Source organism: Salvelinus namaycush, unplaced genomic scaffold (genome assembly GCF_016432855.1).
Source record: "Salvelinus namaycush isolate Seneca unplaced genomic scaffold, SaNama_1.0 Scaffold239, whole genome shotgun sequence".
NCBI lineage: Eukaryota > Metazoa > Chordata > Actinopteri > Salmoniformes > Salmonidae > Salvelinus > Salvelinus namaycush.
This window is the reverse complement of record NW_024059219.1, coordinates 180,204-193,317: the sequence shown is the minus strand read 5'-3', so window position 1 is coordinate 193,317 and position 13,114 is coordinate 180,204. Positions and strand designations below refer to the sequence as shown.

At 52.8% G+C, this 13,114-nt stretch overlaps 1 protein-coding gene across 1 annotated transcript in view; it reads left to right on the top strand.

The window, feature by feature from the left end:
* LOC120038776 (signal-induced proliferation-associated 1-like protein 2) overlaps positions 1–13,114 on the top strand; it is a gene marked incomplete at its 5' end in the record, with an annotated part of 116,966 nt that overhangs the window by 78,501 nt on the left and 25,351 nt on the right. The gene's annotated exons all lie outside the window — the stretch shown is intronic.

Below are 13,114 nucleotides of genomic sequence, written 5' to 3'. Positions count from 1 at the left end.
CTGGGTCAGGGTCAGGGGCTGGGTCAGGGGCTGGGGCTGGGTAAGGGGCTGGGTCAGGGTCAGGGGCCGGGTCAGGGGCTGGGGCTGGGTCAGGGGCTGGGGCTGGGTCAGGGGCTGGGTCAGGGTCAGGAGCCGGGTCAGGGGCTGGGGCTGGGTAAGGGGCTGGGTCAGGGTCAGGGGCCGGGTCAGGGGCTGGGGCTGGGTCAGGGTCAGGGGCTGGGTCAGGGGCTGGGTCAGGGTCAGGGGCTGGGTCAGGGGCTGGGGCTGGGTAAGGGGCTGGGTCAGGGTCAGGGGCCGGGTCAGGGGCTGGGGCTGGGTCAGGGGCTGGGGCTGGGTCAGGGGCTGGGTCAGGGTCAGGAGCCGGGTCAGGGGCTGGGGCTGGGTCAGGGGCTGGGGCTGGGGCTGGGTCAGGGGCTGGTCCGGGTCAGGGGCTGGGTCAGGGGCTGGGTCAGGGTCAGGGTCAGGGGCCGGGTCAGGGGCTGGGTCAGGGTCAGGGGCTGGGTCAGGGTCAGGGGCTGGGTCAGGGTCAGGGGCTGGGTCAGGGGCTGTGGCTGGGGCTGGGTCAGGGGCTGGGTCAGGGGCTGGGTCAGGGGCTGGGTCAGGGTCAGGGGCTGGGTCAGGGGCAGGGTCAGGGTCAGGGGCTGGGTCAGGGGCTGGTCAGGGTCAGGGGCTGGGTCAGGGGCTGGGTCAGGGTCAGGGGCTGGGTCTGGGTCAGGGGCTGGGGCTGGGTTTGACTAATCCAAACCTACAGAGATGTGTCCTCATTCAGCTGTCTGTTAACCTGTAGAGATGTGTCCTTTTTCTGTTCTTTATACGTTATATATGATACAAAAAGTTACAAGGTGATCATGTGACCAGACTGGTTGGCCATTGGGTGTCCTGTTGTTCTGTTGTTGCTGTCGATCCGGCCAGCGGTTCCCTTTTCTCACCAACACTTCTACACCCGTTTGACCTTCAACCCTTTTTCTCTGGGTCCAGTGGGTCCCACCACAGTGGCAGTCCCCTGGCGCGGGGAGCCCGGTACTGTGTATCAGCTGACTCCTCCCGGGTCTACACCTTCCCTCAGACCAGTTCAGGGGCAGGTCCTGGGCCAGGGGCAGGGCTAGAAGCCAGTGGACAGACACGCCCAATTCCTGGTTCCACACGCCTGAAGAAGACTGAAGACTCGCCCACTAACGAAGAGCCTAAACTGTTAGAGTGTGGGTGAGTGTGTATGTATGTGTGTGTGTGTGTGTGTGTGTGTGTGTGTGTGTGTGTGTGTGTGTGTGTGTGTGTGTGTGTGTGTGTGTGTGTGTGTGTGTGTGTGTGTGTGTGTGTGTGTGTGTGTGTGTGTATGCGTTTGTATACAGTTGAAGTCAGAAGTTTACATACACCTTAGCCAAATACATTTCAACTCAGTTTTTCACAATTCCTGACATTTAATCCTAGTAAAAATTCCCTGTCTTAAGTCAGTTAGGATCACTACTTTATTTTAAGAATGTGAAATGTCAAAATAATAGTAGAGAGAATGATTTAATTCAGCTTTTATTTCTTTCATCACATTCCCAGTGGGTCAGAAGTTTACATACACTAAATTAGTATTTGGTAGCGTTGCCTTTAAAATTGTTTAACTTGGGTCAAACGTTTCGGGTAGCCTTCCACAAGCTTCCCACAATAAGTTGGGTGAATTTTGTCCCATTCCTCCTGACAGAGCTGGTGTAACTGAGTCGGGTTTGTAGGCCTCCTTGCTCGCACACGCTTTTTCAGTTCTGCCCACAAATTTTCTATAGGATTGAGGTCAGGGCTTTGTGATGGCCACTCCAATACCTTGACTTTGTTGTCCTTAAGCCATTTTGCCACAACTTTGGAAGTATGCTTGGGGTCATTGTCCATTTGGAAGACCCATTTGTGACCAAGCTTTAACTTCCTGTCTGATCTTGTGATGTGACTTATTTCAAAATATCCACCAAATTTTCCTACCTCATGATGCCATCTATTTTGTGAAGTGCACCATTCCCTCCTGCAGCAAAGCACCCCCACAACATGATGCTGCCACCCCCGTGCTTCATGGTTGGGATGGTGTTCTTCGGCTTGCAAGCATCCCCCTTTTTCCTACAAACAGAGCAATGGTCATTATGGCCAAACAGTTCTATTTTTGTATCATTAGACCAGAGGACATTTCTCCAAAAAGTACGATCTTTGTCCCCATGTGCAGTTGCAAACCGTAGTCTGGCTTTTTTATGGCGGTTTTGGAGAAGTGGCTTCTTACTTGCTGAGCGATTATGTCGATATAGGACTCGTTTTTACTGTGGATATAGCTACTTTGTACCCGTTTCCTCCAGCATCTTCACATGGTCCTTTGCTGTTGTTCTGGGATTGATTTGCACTTTTCACACCAAAGTACGTTCATCTCCAGGAGACAGAATTTCCTGAGCGGTATGACGGCTGCGTGGTCCCATGGTGTTTATACTTGCATACTATTGTTTGTACAGATGAACGTGGTACCTTCAGGCGTTTGGAAATTGCTCCCAAGGATGAACCAGACTTGTGGAGGTCTACACATGTTTTTCTGAGGTCTTGGCTGATTTCTTTTGATTTTCCCATGATGTCAAGCAAAGAGGCACTGAGTTTGAAGGTAGGCCTTGAAATACATCCACAGGTACACCTCCAATTGACTCAAATGATGTCAATTAGCCTATCAGAAGCTTGTAAAGCCATGACATCATTTTCTGGAATTTTCCAAGCAGTTTAAAGACACAGTCAACTTAGTGTATGTAAACTTCTGACCCACAGGAATTGTGATACAGTGAATTTTAAGTGAAATAATCTGTCTGTAAACAATTGTTGGAAAAATGACTTGTGTCATGCACAAAGTAGATGTCCTAACCGACTTGCCAAAACTATAGTTTGTTAACAAGACATTTGTGGAGTGGTTGAAAAATGAGTTTTAATGACTCCAACCTAGGTGTATGTGAACTTACGACTTCAACTGTATCTGTGTGTGTGTACATATACTGTACCCCCTTCCATAGACATACACTAGTTTAGGACACCTAGTCATTCAAGGGTTTTTATTTTATTTTACTATTTTCTACATTGTAGAATAATAGTGAAGACATCAACACTATGAAATAACACATCTGGAATCAAGTAGTAACCAAAAAAGTGTTGAACACATGAAACTATATTTTATATTTGAGATTCTTTAAAGTAGCCACAGTTTGCCATGACGACAGCTTTTTTTTTGTAAAGAGCTCTTCTACTATTGGAGAGCCCGTCTTTGTCTACAGCCATTCAGCATTGTTCACACCCTCTTAAGCCCCACCCATCTCTTTAAGGGTTGATCCACTGACTTGCCAGCTACTTCCAGACATCTAAGAGAGAGAGAACAGCTCACTGAACGTTACTGGCCCTAGCAGCTCACTGAACGTTACTGGCCCTAGCAGCTCACTGAACGTTACTGGCCCTAGCAGCTCACTGAATGTTACTGGCCCTAGCAGCTCACTGAATGTTACTGGCCCTAGCAGCTCACTGAACGTTACTGGCCCTAGCAGCTCACTGAACGTTACTGGCCCTAGCAGCTCACTGAACAGTACTCGCCCTAGCAGCTCACTGAACGTTACTGGCCCTAGCAGCTCACTGAATGTTACTGGCCCTAGCAGCTCACTGAACGTTACTGGCCCTAGCAGCTCACTGAACAGTACTCGCCCTAGCAGCTCACTGAACGTTACTGGCCCTAGCAGCTCACTGAATGTTACTGGCCCTAGCAGCTCACTGAACGTTACTGGCCCTAGCAGCTCACTGAACAGTACTCGCCCTAGCAGCTCACTGAACGTTACTGGCCCTAGCAGAGCTGGTTAGGCTGCTATGTTATCCAGAGTGTTGGTGACTGTAACTGTGCTGTAGATGAAAGTTGACATGTTCGAGAAGCCATTTCTGCCCAAAAAAAACGCTGTTTGATAAAAAATAAAAATGTAAGTTCAAAAAGCTCTCCTGTGAAGTCGTGACTTGCGACATACGCCTAGTTTCCTGAAACGGGTCACAGATGTGTGTGTGTGTGTGTACAGTATTAAGTATGGGTCTAGTATAATAGTATAGTGCATTGTATTGCTGCTAGGGCAATCATTACAGATCACTATCGTTATCACAAGAAGTATAGTCTACTTTACCTCGCAATAACTTTCCTCAGACAACGACTTCAACTAATTCACTCTCTCAGTCGAGCAGACATACACAACCAGCCCTTATCTAACCATTTTAAAACATCCTATATGGCACCCTATTCCCTTTATAGTGCACTACTTTAGACCAGAGCCCTTTATAGTGCACTACTTTAGACCAGAGCCCTTTATAGTGCACTGCTTTAGACCAGATCCCTTTATAGTGCACTACTTTAGACCAGAGCCCTTTATAGTGCACTACTTTAGACCAGAGCCCTTTATAGTGCACTGCTTTAGACCAGATCCCTTTATAGTGCACTACTTTAGACCAGAGCCCTTTATAGTGCACTACTTTAGACCAGAGCCCTTTATAGTGCACTACTTTAGACCAGAGCCCTTTATAGTGCACTACTTTAGACCAGAGCCCTTTATAGTGCACTGCTTTAGACCAGATCCCGTTATAGTGCACTGCTTTAGACCAGAGCCCTTTATAGTGCACTGCTTTAGACCAGAGCCCTATGGGACTAGAGTGCCATCTGGACTGCAGTTTAAATCAGCTCCATGCAGCCCAAGACAGACCAGACGGACCAGACAGACCTGACAGACCTGACGGACCAGACGGACCAGACGGACCAGACGGACCAGACGGACCAGACGGACCAGACGGACCAGACGGACCAGACAGACCTGACAGACCAGACAGACCAGACAGACCTGACAGACCAGACGGACATGACAGACAGACCAGGCAGACAGACGAGACAGACCAGACCAGACAGACTAGACGGACCTGACGGACCAGACGGACCTGACAGACAAGACAGACCAGACAGTACCAGACAGACCAGACAGACAAGACAGACAAGACAGACCAGACAGACCAGACAGACCAGACAGACAAGACAGACACGACAGACACGACAGACACGACAGACCAGACGGACCAGACGGACCAGACGGACCAGACGGACCAGACGGACCAGACGGACCAGACGGACCAGACGGACCAGACGGACCAGACAGACCAGACAGACCTGACAGACCAGACAGACCAGACAGACCTGACAGACCAGACGGACATGACAGACAGACCAGGCAGACAGACGAGACAGACCAGACCAGACAGACTAGACGGACCTGACGGACCAGACGGACCTGACAGACAAGACAGACCAGACAGTACCAGACAGACCAGACAGACAAGACAGACCAGACAGACCAGACAGACAAGACAGACCAGACAGACACGACAGACACGACAGACACGACAGACCAGACAGACCAGACAGACCAGACGGACCAGACGGACCAGACGGACCAGACGGACCAGACGGACCAGACGGACCAGACGGACCAGACAGACCAGACAGACCAGACAGACAGACCAGACGGACCAGACGGACCAGACAGACCAGACAGACCAGACAGACCAGACGGACCAGACGGACCAGACACACCACTCTGGACAAATGTCACTACCGGTTATTGATCCAGACTGTGAGAAGTGTTCCCTGCAGATCGTCAGCTATTGCAGCCAGCAGGGTCTACAGTAGTCAGCAGGGTCTACAGTAGTCAGCAGGGTCTACAGTAGTCAGCAGGGTCTACAGTAGTCAGCAGGGTCTACAGTAGCCAGCAGGGTCTACAGTAGTCAGCAGGGTCTACAGTAGTCAGCAGGGTCTACAGTAGTCAGCAGGGTCTACAGCAGGGTCTACAGTAGCCAGCAGGGTCTACAGTAGTCAGCAGGGTCTACAGTAGTCAGCAGGGTCTACAGTAGTCAGCAGGGTCTACAGCAGGGTCTACAGCAGGGTCTACAGCAGGGTCTACAGCAGGGTCTACAGTAGTCAGCAGGGTCTACAGTAGTCAGCAGGGTCTACAGCAGGGTCTACAGTAGTCAGCAGGGTCTACAGTAGTCAGCAGGGTCTACAGTAGTCAGCAGGGTCTACAGCAGGGTCTACAGTAGTCAGCAGGGTCTACAGTAGTCAGCAGGGTCTACAGTAGTCAGCAGGGTCTACAGCAGCCAGCAGGGTCTACAGTAGTCAGCAGGGTCTACAGTAGTCAGCAGGGTCTACAGTAGTCAGCAGGGTCTACAGTAGCCAGCAGGGTCTACAGTAGTCAGCAGGGTCTACAGTAGTCAGCAGGGTCTACAGTAGTCAGCAGGGTCTACAGTAGTCAGCAGGGTCTACAGTAGTCAGCAGGGTCTACAGTAGCCAGCAGGGTCTACAGCAGGGTCTACAGTAGTCAGCAGGGTCTACAGTAGGGTCTACAGTAGTCAGCAGGGTCTACGGCAGGGTCTACAGTAGCCAGCAGGGTCTACAGCAGGGTCTACAGTAGCCAGCAGGGTCTACAGCAGGGTCTACAGCAGGGTCTACAGTAGCCAGCAGGGTCTACAGCAGGGTCTACAGTAGTCAGCAGGGTCTACAGTAGCCAGCAGGGTCTACAGTAGCCAGCAGGGTCTACAGTAGTCAGCAGGGTCTACAGTAGTCAGCAGGGTCTACAGTAGTCAGCAGGGTCTACAGCAGGGTCTACAGTAGCCAGCAGGGTCTACAGTAGTCAGCAGGGTCTACAGTAGTCAGCAGGGTCTACAGTAGTCAGCAGGGTCTACAGCAGGGTCTACAGTAGCCAGCAGGGTCTACAGTAGCCAGCAGGGTCTACAGTAGCCAGCAGGGTCTACAGTAGCCAGCAGGGTCTACAGTAGTCAGCAGGGTCTACAGTAGTCAGCATGGTCTACAGTAGTCAGCAGGGTCTACAGTAGTCAGCAGGGTCTACAGTAGTCAGCAGGGTCTACAGCAGGGTCTACAGTAGTCAGCAGGGTCTACAGTAGTCAGCAGGGTCTACAGTAGTCAGCAGGGTCTACAGTAGTCAGCAGGGTCTACAGTAGTCAGCAGGGTCTACAGTAGTCAGCAGGGTCTACAGTAGTCAGCAGGGTCTACAGCAGGGTCTACAGTAGTCAGCAGGGTCTACAGTAGCCAGCAGGGTCTACAGCAGGGTCTACAGCAGGGTCTACAGTAGTCAGCAGGGTCTACAGTAGTCAGCAGGGTCTACAGCAGGGTCTACAGTAGTCAGCAGGGTCTACAGTAGTCAGCAGGGTCTACAGTAGTCAGCAGGGTCTACAGTAGTCAGCAGGGTCTACAGCAGGGTCTACAGCAGAGTCTACAGTAGTCAGCAGGGTCTACAGTAGTCAGCAGGGTCTACAGCAGGGTCTACAGCAGGGTCTACAGTAGTCAGCAGGGTCTACAGTAGTCAGCAGGGTCTACAGTAGTCAGCAGGGTCTACAGCAGGGTCTACAGTAGTCAGCAGGGTCTACAGTAGTCAGCAGGGTCTACAGCAGGGTCTACAGTAGCCAGCAGGGTCTACAGTAGTCAGCAGGGTCTACAGTAGTCAGCAGGGTCTACAGTAGTCAGCAGGGTCTACAGTAGCCAGCAGGGTCTACAGTAGTCAGCAGGGTCTACAGCAGGGTCTACAGTAGTCAGCAGGGTCTACAGCAGGGTCTACAGTAGTCAGCAGTGTCTACAGTAGTCAGCAGGGTCTACAGTAGTCAGCAGGGTCTACAGTAGTCAGCAGGGTCTACAGTAGCCAGCAGGGTCTACAGTAGCCAGCAGTGTCTACAGTAGCCAGCAGGGTCTACAGTAGTCAGCAGGGTCTACAGCAGGGTCTACAGTAGTCAGCAGGGTCTACAGTAGTCAGCAGGGTCTACAGTAGTCAGCAGGGTCTACAGCAGGGTCTACAGTAGTCAGCAGGGTCTACAGTAGTCAGCAGGGTCTACAGTAGTCAGCAGGGTCTACAGTAGTCAGCAGGGTCTACAGCAGGGTCTACAGTAGTCAGCAGGGTCTACAGTAGTCAGCAGGGTCTACAGTAGTCAGCAGGGTCTACAGTAGTCAGCAGGGTCTACAGCAGGGTCTACAGTAGTCAGCAGGGTCTACAGTAGTCAGCAGGGTCTACAGTAGTCAGCAGGGTCTACAGTAGCCAGCAGGGTCTACAGTAGTCAGCAGGGTCTACAGTAGTCAGCAGGGTCTACAGTAGTCAGCAGGGTCTACAGTAGTCAGCAGGGTCTACAGCAGGGTCTACAGTAGTCAGCAGGGTCTACAGTAGTCAGCAGGGTCTACAGTAGTCAGCAGGGTCTACAGTAGCCAGCAGTGTCTACAGTAGCCAGCAGGGTCTACAGTAGTCAGCAGGGTCTACAGCAGGGTCTACAGTAGTCAGCAGGGTCTACAGTAGTCAGCAGGGTCTACAGTAGCCAGCAGGGTCTACAGTAGCCAGCAGGGTCTACAGTAGTCAGCAGGGTCTACAGTAGTCAGCAGGGTCTACAGTAGCCAGCAGGGTCTACAGTAGCCAGCAGGGTCTACAGTAGTCAGCAGGGTCTACAGCAGGGTCTACAGTAGTCAGCAGGGTCTACAGTAGTCAGCAGGGTCTACAGTAGTCAGCAGGGTCTACAGTAGTCAGCAGGGTCTACAGTAGCCAGCAGGGTCTACAGTAGTCAGCAGGGTCTACAGTAGTCAGCAGGGTCTACAGCAGGGTCTACAGTAGTCAGCAGGGTCTACAGTAGTCAGCAGGGTCTACAGTAGTCAGCAGGGTCTACAGTAGTCAGCAGGGTCTACAGTAGTCAGCAGGGTCTACAGTAGTCAGCAGGGTCTACAGTAGCCAGCAGGGTCTACAGTAGTCAGCAGGGTCTACAGTAGTCAGCAGGGTCTACAGTAGTCAGCAGGGTCTACAGTAGTCAGCAGGGTCTACAGTAGCCAGCAGGGTCTACAGTAGTCAGCAGGGTCTACAGTAGCCAGCAGGGTCTACAGTAGTCAGCAGGGTCTACAGTAGTCAGCAGGGTCTACAGTAGTCAGCAGGGTCTACAGTAGTCAGCAGGGTCTACAGTAGCCAGCAGGGTCTACAGTAGCCAGCAGGGTCTACAGTAGTCAGCAGGGTCTACAGTAGCCAGCAGGGTCTACAGTAGTCAGCAGGGTCTACAGTAGTCAGCAGGGTCTACAGCAGGGTCTACAGTAGTCAGCAGGGTCTACAGTAGTCAGCAGGGTCTACAGTAGTCAGCAGGGTCTACAGTAGTCAGCAGGGTCTACAGCAGGGTCTACAGTAGTCAGCAGGGTCTACAGTAGCCAGCAGGGTCTACAGTAGTCAGCAGGGTCTACAGTAGTCAGCAGGGTCTACAGTAGCCAGCAGGGTCTACAGCAGGGTCTACAGTAGTCAGCAGGGTCTACAGTAGCCAGCAGGGTCTACAGCAGGGTCTACAGTAGTCAGCAGGGTCTACAGTAGTCAGCAGGGTCTACAGTAGCCAGCAGGGTCTACAGTAGTCAGCAGGGTCTACAGTAGTCAGCAGGGTCTACAGCAGGGTCTACAGTAGTCAGCAGGGTCTACAGTAGTCAGCAGGGTCTACAGCAGGGTCTACAGTAGTCAGCAGGGTCTACAGTAGCCAGCAGGGTCTACAGTAGGGTCTACAGTAGTCAGCAGGGTCTACAGTAGCCAGCAGGGTCTACAGTAGTCAGCAGGGTCTACAGTAGTCAGCAGGGTCTACAGTAGTCAGCAGGGTCTACAGTAGCCAGCAGGGTCTACAGTAGGGTCTACAGTAGTCAGCAGGGTCTACAGTAGGGTCTACAGTAGTCAGCAGGGTCTACAGTAGCCAGCAGGGTCTACAGTAGTCAGCAGGGTCTACAGTAGTCAGCAGGGTCTACAGTAGTCAGCAGGGTCTACAGTAGTCAGCAGGGTCTACAGTAGTCAGCAGGGTCTACAGCAGGGTCTACAGTAGTCAGCAGGGTCTACAGTAGTCAGCAGGGTCTACAGTAGTCAGCAGGGTCTACAGTAGCCAGCAGGGTCTACAGTAGCCAGCAGGGTCTACAGTAGTCAGCAGGGTCTACAGTAGCCAGCAGGGTCTACAGTAGTCAGCAGGGTCTACAGTAGTCAGCAGGGTCTACAGTAGCCAGCAGGGTCTACAGTAGTCAGCAGGGTCTACAGTAGCCAGCAGGGTCTACAGTAGCCAGCAGGGTCTACAGTAGTCAGCAGGGTCTACAGTAGCCAGCAGGGTCTACAGTAGTCAGCAGGGTCTACAGTAGCCAGCAGGGTCTGACTCCAAAAGCACATCTAGGATTCCTGCCTCATTATAAGCTACTGGTAGGTTCAGTAGGTTCAGGCCATAATGGAGTTGTGTGGTTGGTATGGTATGTTAAATGGTAGGTAAATGATTAGTTATTGTACATCGCTGTAGTGTAAAGGTAGAGATGAGAATAGACAGAGGGTCATTGTGTGTGTGATCGGGCGTACGAGCCAGAGGTTCCCCCTCCTCCACGTCCTCGTTCTCCAGCTCCGGTAATGGAAGATTGTCTGTGAAAGACACCAGTTGGAGCTGTGTGGTTGATAGCATGGCTCTGCAGTCCTCTTCAGGCCATCAAACAGCCTCTAACGCAGTTACTTTCTCCAACTGTTTGTCTATGTAGCGTGCATCCCTAATGCCCTATGGGCCCTGGTCTAAAGTTCTGTAGTACACTAGTTCTGTAGTGCACTAAGAAGGAAATAGGGTCTCATATGGTTTTATATTGTTCGTCTGTAACCAACCTCCTGATACATGTCCTCATGTTGTCCACAGGTATTGTCTAACTCTCTGTGACGCCTTCCTTTCCCCCTCTAAGTGTTTCTTTAGTACTGTATTCAGCTAACTATGTTACAACCGTTGACCAACACCTGGTTCCATTAATCTGCTTTCTGCTGCTTGTTGTATTAATGCTGCTGGGTGCAGAGGAGCAGAGGGCTTGTTATCTTTCCTCCTTAAAACGCTGTCTGAGCGCTCCAGGTACAAGCCCCCTGTACACCGTCTCCCCAGTATGTGACTGCCAACGCCCACTCCTGTCTTCCAGTCTATCTACCCTCATTACAGGTTTAATGCCCTCCACTGTTCACTCTCAGTCTCCTTCCACTCCTCTCTCCATGGCAGGTTAAAGTCCATCCACTTTCCCCCCATCCTCTCCTCTCTCCTTCAACCCACTCCTCTCTCCATGGCAGGTTAAAGTCCATCCACTTTCCCCCCATCCTCTCCTCTCTCCTTCAACCCACTCCTCTCTCCATGTCAGGTTAAAGTCCATCCACTTTCCCCCCATCCTCTCCTCTCTCCTTCAGCCCACTCCTCTCTCCAAGGCAGGTTAAAGTCCATCCACTTTCCTCCACTTTCCCCCCATCCTCTCCTCTCTCCTTCAACCCACTCCTCTCTCCATGGCAGGTTTAAGCCCACCCACCTTCCACTGATCCTCCGGGCCCTCCCTCCCCACCACTCACTCCCCCTCTACCTTCCCCCTCACTCCCCCTCTACCTTCCCCCTCACTCTCCCTTTTCCCCCTCACTCCTCCTCTACCTTCCCCCTCACTCCCCCTCTGACTTACCCCTCACTCTCCCTTCCCCCTCACTCCCCCTCTACCTTCCCCCTCACTCTCCCTAAACCTTTCCCATCACTCTTCCTAAACCTTCCCCCTCACTCTCCCTTTCCCCCTCACTCCCCTTCTGACTTACCCCTCACTCTCCCTTTTCCCCCTCACTCCCCTTCTGACTTACCCCTCACTCTCCCTTTTCCCCCTCACTCCCCTTCTGACTTACCCCTCACTCTCCCTTTTCCCCCTCACTCCACTTCTGACTTACCCCTCACTCTCCCTTTTCCCCCTCACTCCCCCTCTGACATCCCCCCTCACTCCCCCTCTACCTTCCCCCTCACTCTCCCTTCACCCTCACTCCCCCTCTGACTCCCCCCTCACTCTCCCTCCCCCCCACTCCCCCTCTACCTTACCCCTCACTCTCCCTTTTCCCCCTCACTCCCCCTTTGACTCCCCCCTCACTCTCCCTTCCCCCTCACTCCCCTTCTACCTTCCCCCTCACTCCCCCTCTGACTTCCCCCTCACTCCCCCTCTACCTTCCCCCTCACTCCCCCTCTACCTTCCCCCTCACTCTTCCTAAACCTTTCCCCTCACTCTCCCTCTGACTTCCCCCTCACTGTCCCTTTTCCCCCTCACTCCCCCTCTACCTTCCCCCTCACTCCCCCTCTACCTTCCCCCTCACTCTTCCTAAACCTTACCCCTCACTCCCCCTCTACCTACCCCCTCACTCTCCGTAAACCTTTCCCCTCACTCTCCCTTTTCCCCCCCATCCCCCTCTGACTTCCCCCTCACTCCCCCTTTACCTTCCCCTTCATTTTCCTCAAACCTTCCCCCCCTCCCGTCACCCTCACTCTCCCCTTTCCCCCTCACTCCCCCTTTACCTTCCCCTTCATTTTCCTCAAACCGTCCCCCCCTCCCGTCACCCTCACTCTCCCCTTTCCCCTCACTCCCCCTCTACCTTCCCCTTCATTTTCCTCAAACCTTCCCCCCCTATCTTCCCCCCACACACCCTCTACCTTCACCCTCACTCCCCCTCTACCTTCACCCTCACTCCCCCTCTATCTTCCCCCCACACACCCTCTACCTTCACCCTCACCCCCCCTCTACCTTCCCCTTCACTCTTCCTAAATCTTCCCCCTCACTCTCCCCTCCCCCTCACTCTCCCCTACCCCTCACTCCCCCTCTACCTCATGCATTTCCCCCTCAACACCGGCATAACATGCTGTCAACCCATCAGGGACACACCAGCCAGTGTTATCACTGTCCTCCTCCTCTATCATCTCCTCCCTGTCCTCCTCCTCCTCTATCACCTCCTCCCTGTCCTCTATCACCTCCTCCCTGTCCTCCTCCTCCTCTATTACCTCCACCCTGTCCTCCTCCTCCTCCTCTATCACCTCCTCCCTGTCCTCCTTCTCCTCTATCACCTCCTCCCTGTCCTCTATCACCTCCTCCCTGTCCTCCTCCTCCTCTATCACCTCCTCCCTGTCCTCTATCACCTCCTCCCTGTCCTCCTCCTCCTCTATCACCTCCTCCTCCTCTATCACCTCCTCCCTGTCCTCCTCCTCCTCTATCACCTCCTCCCTGTCCTCTATCACCTCCTCCCTGTCCTCCTCCTCCTCTATC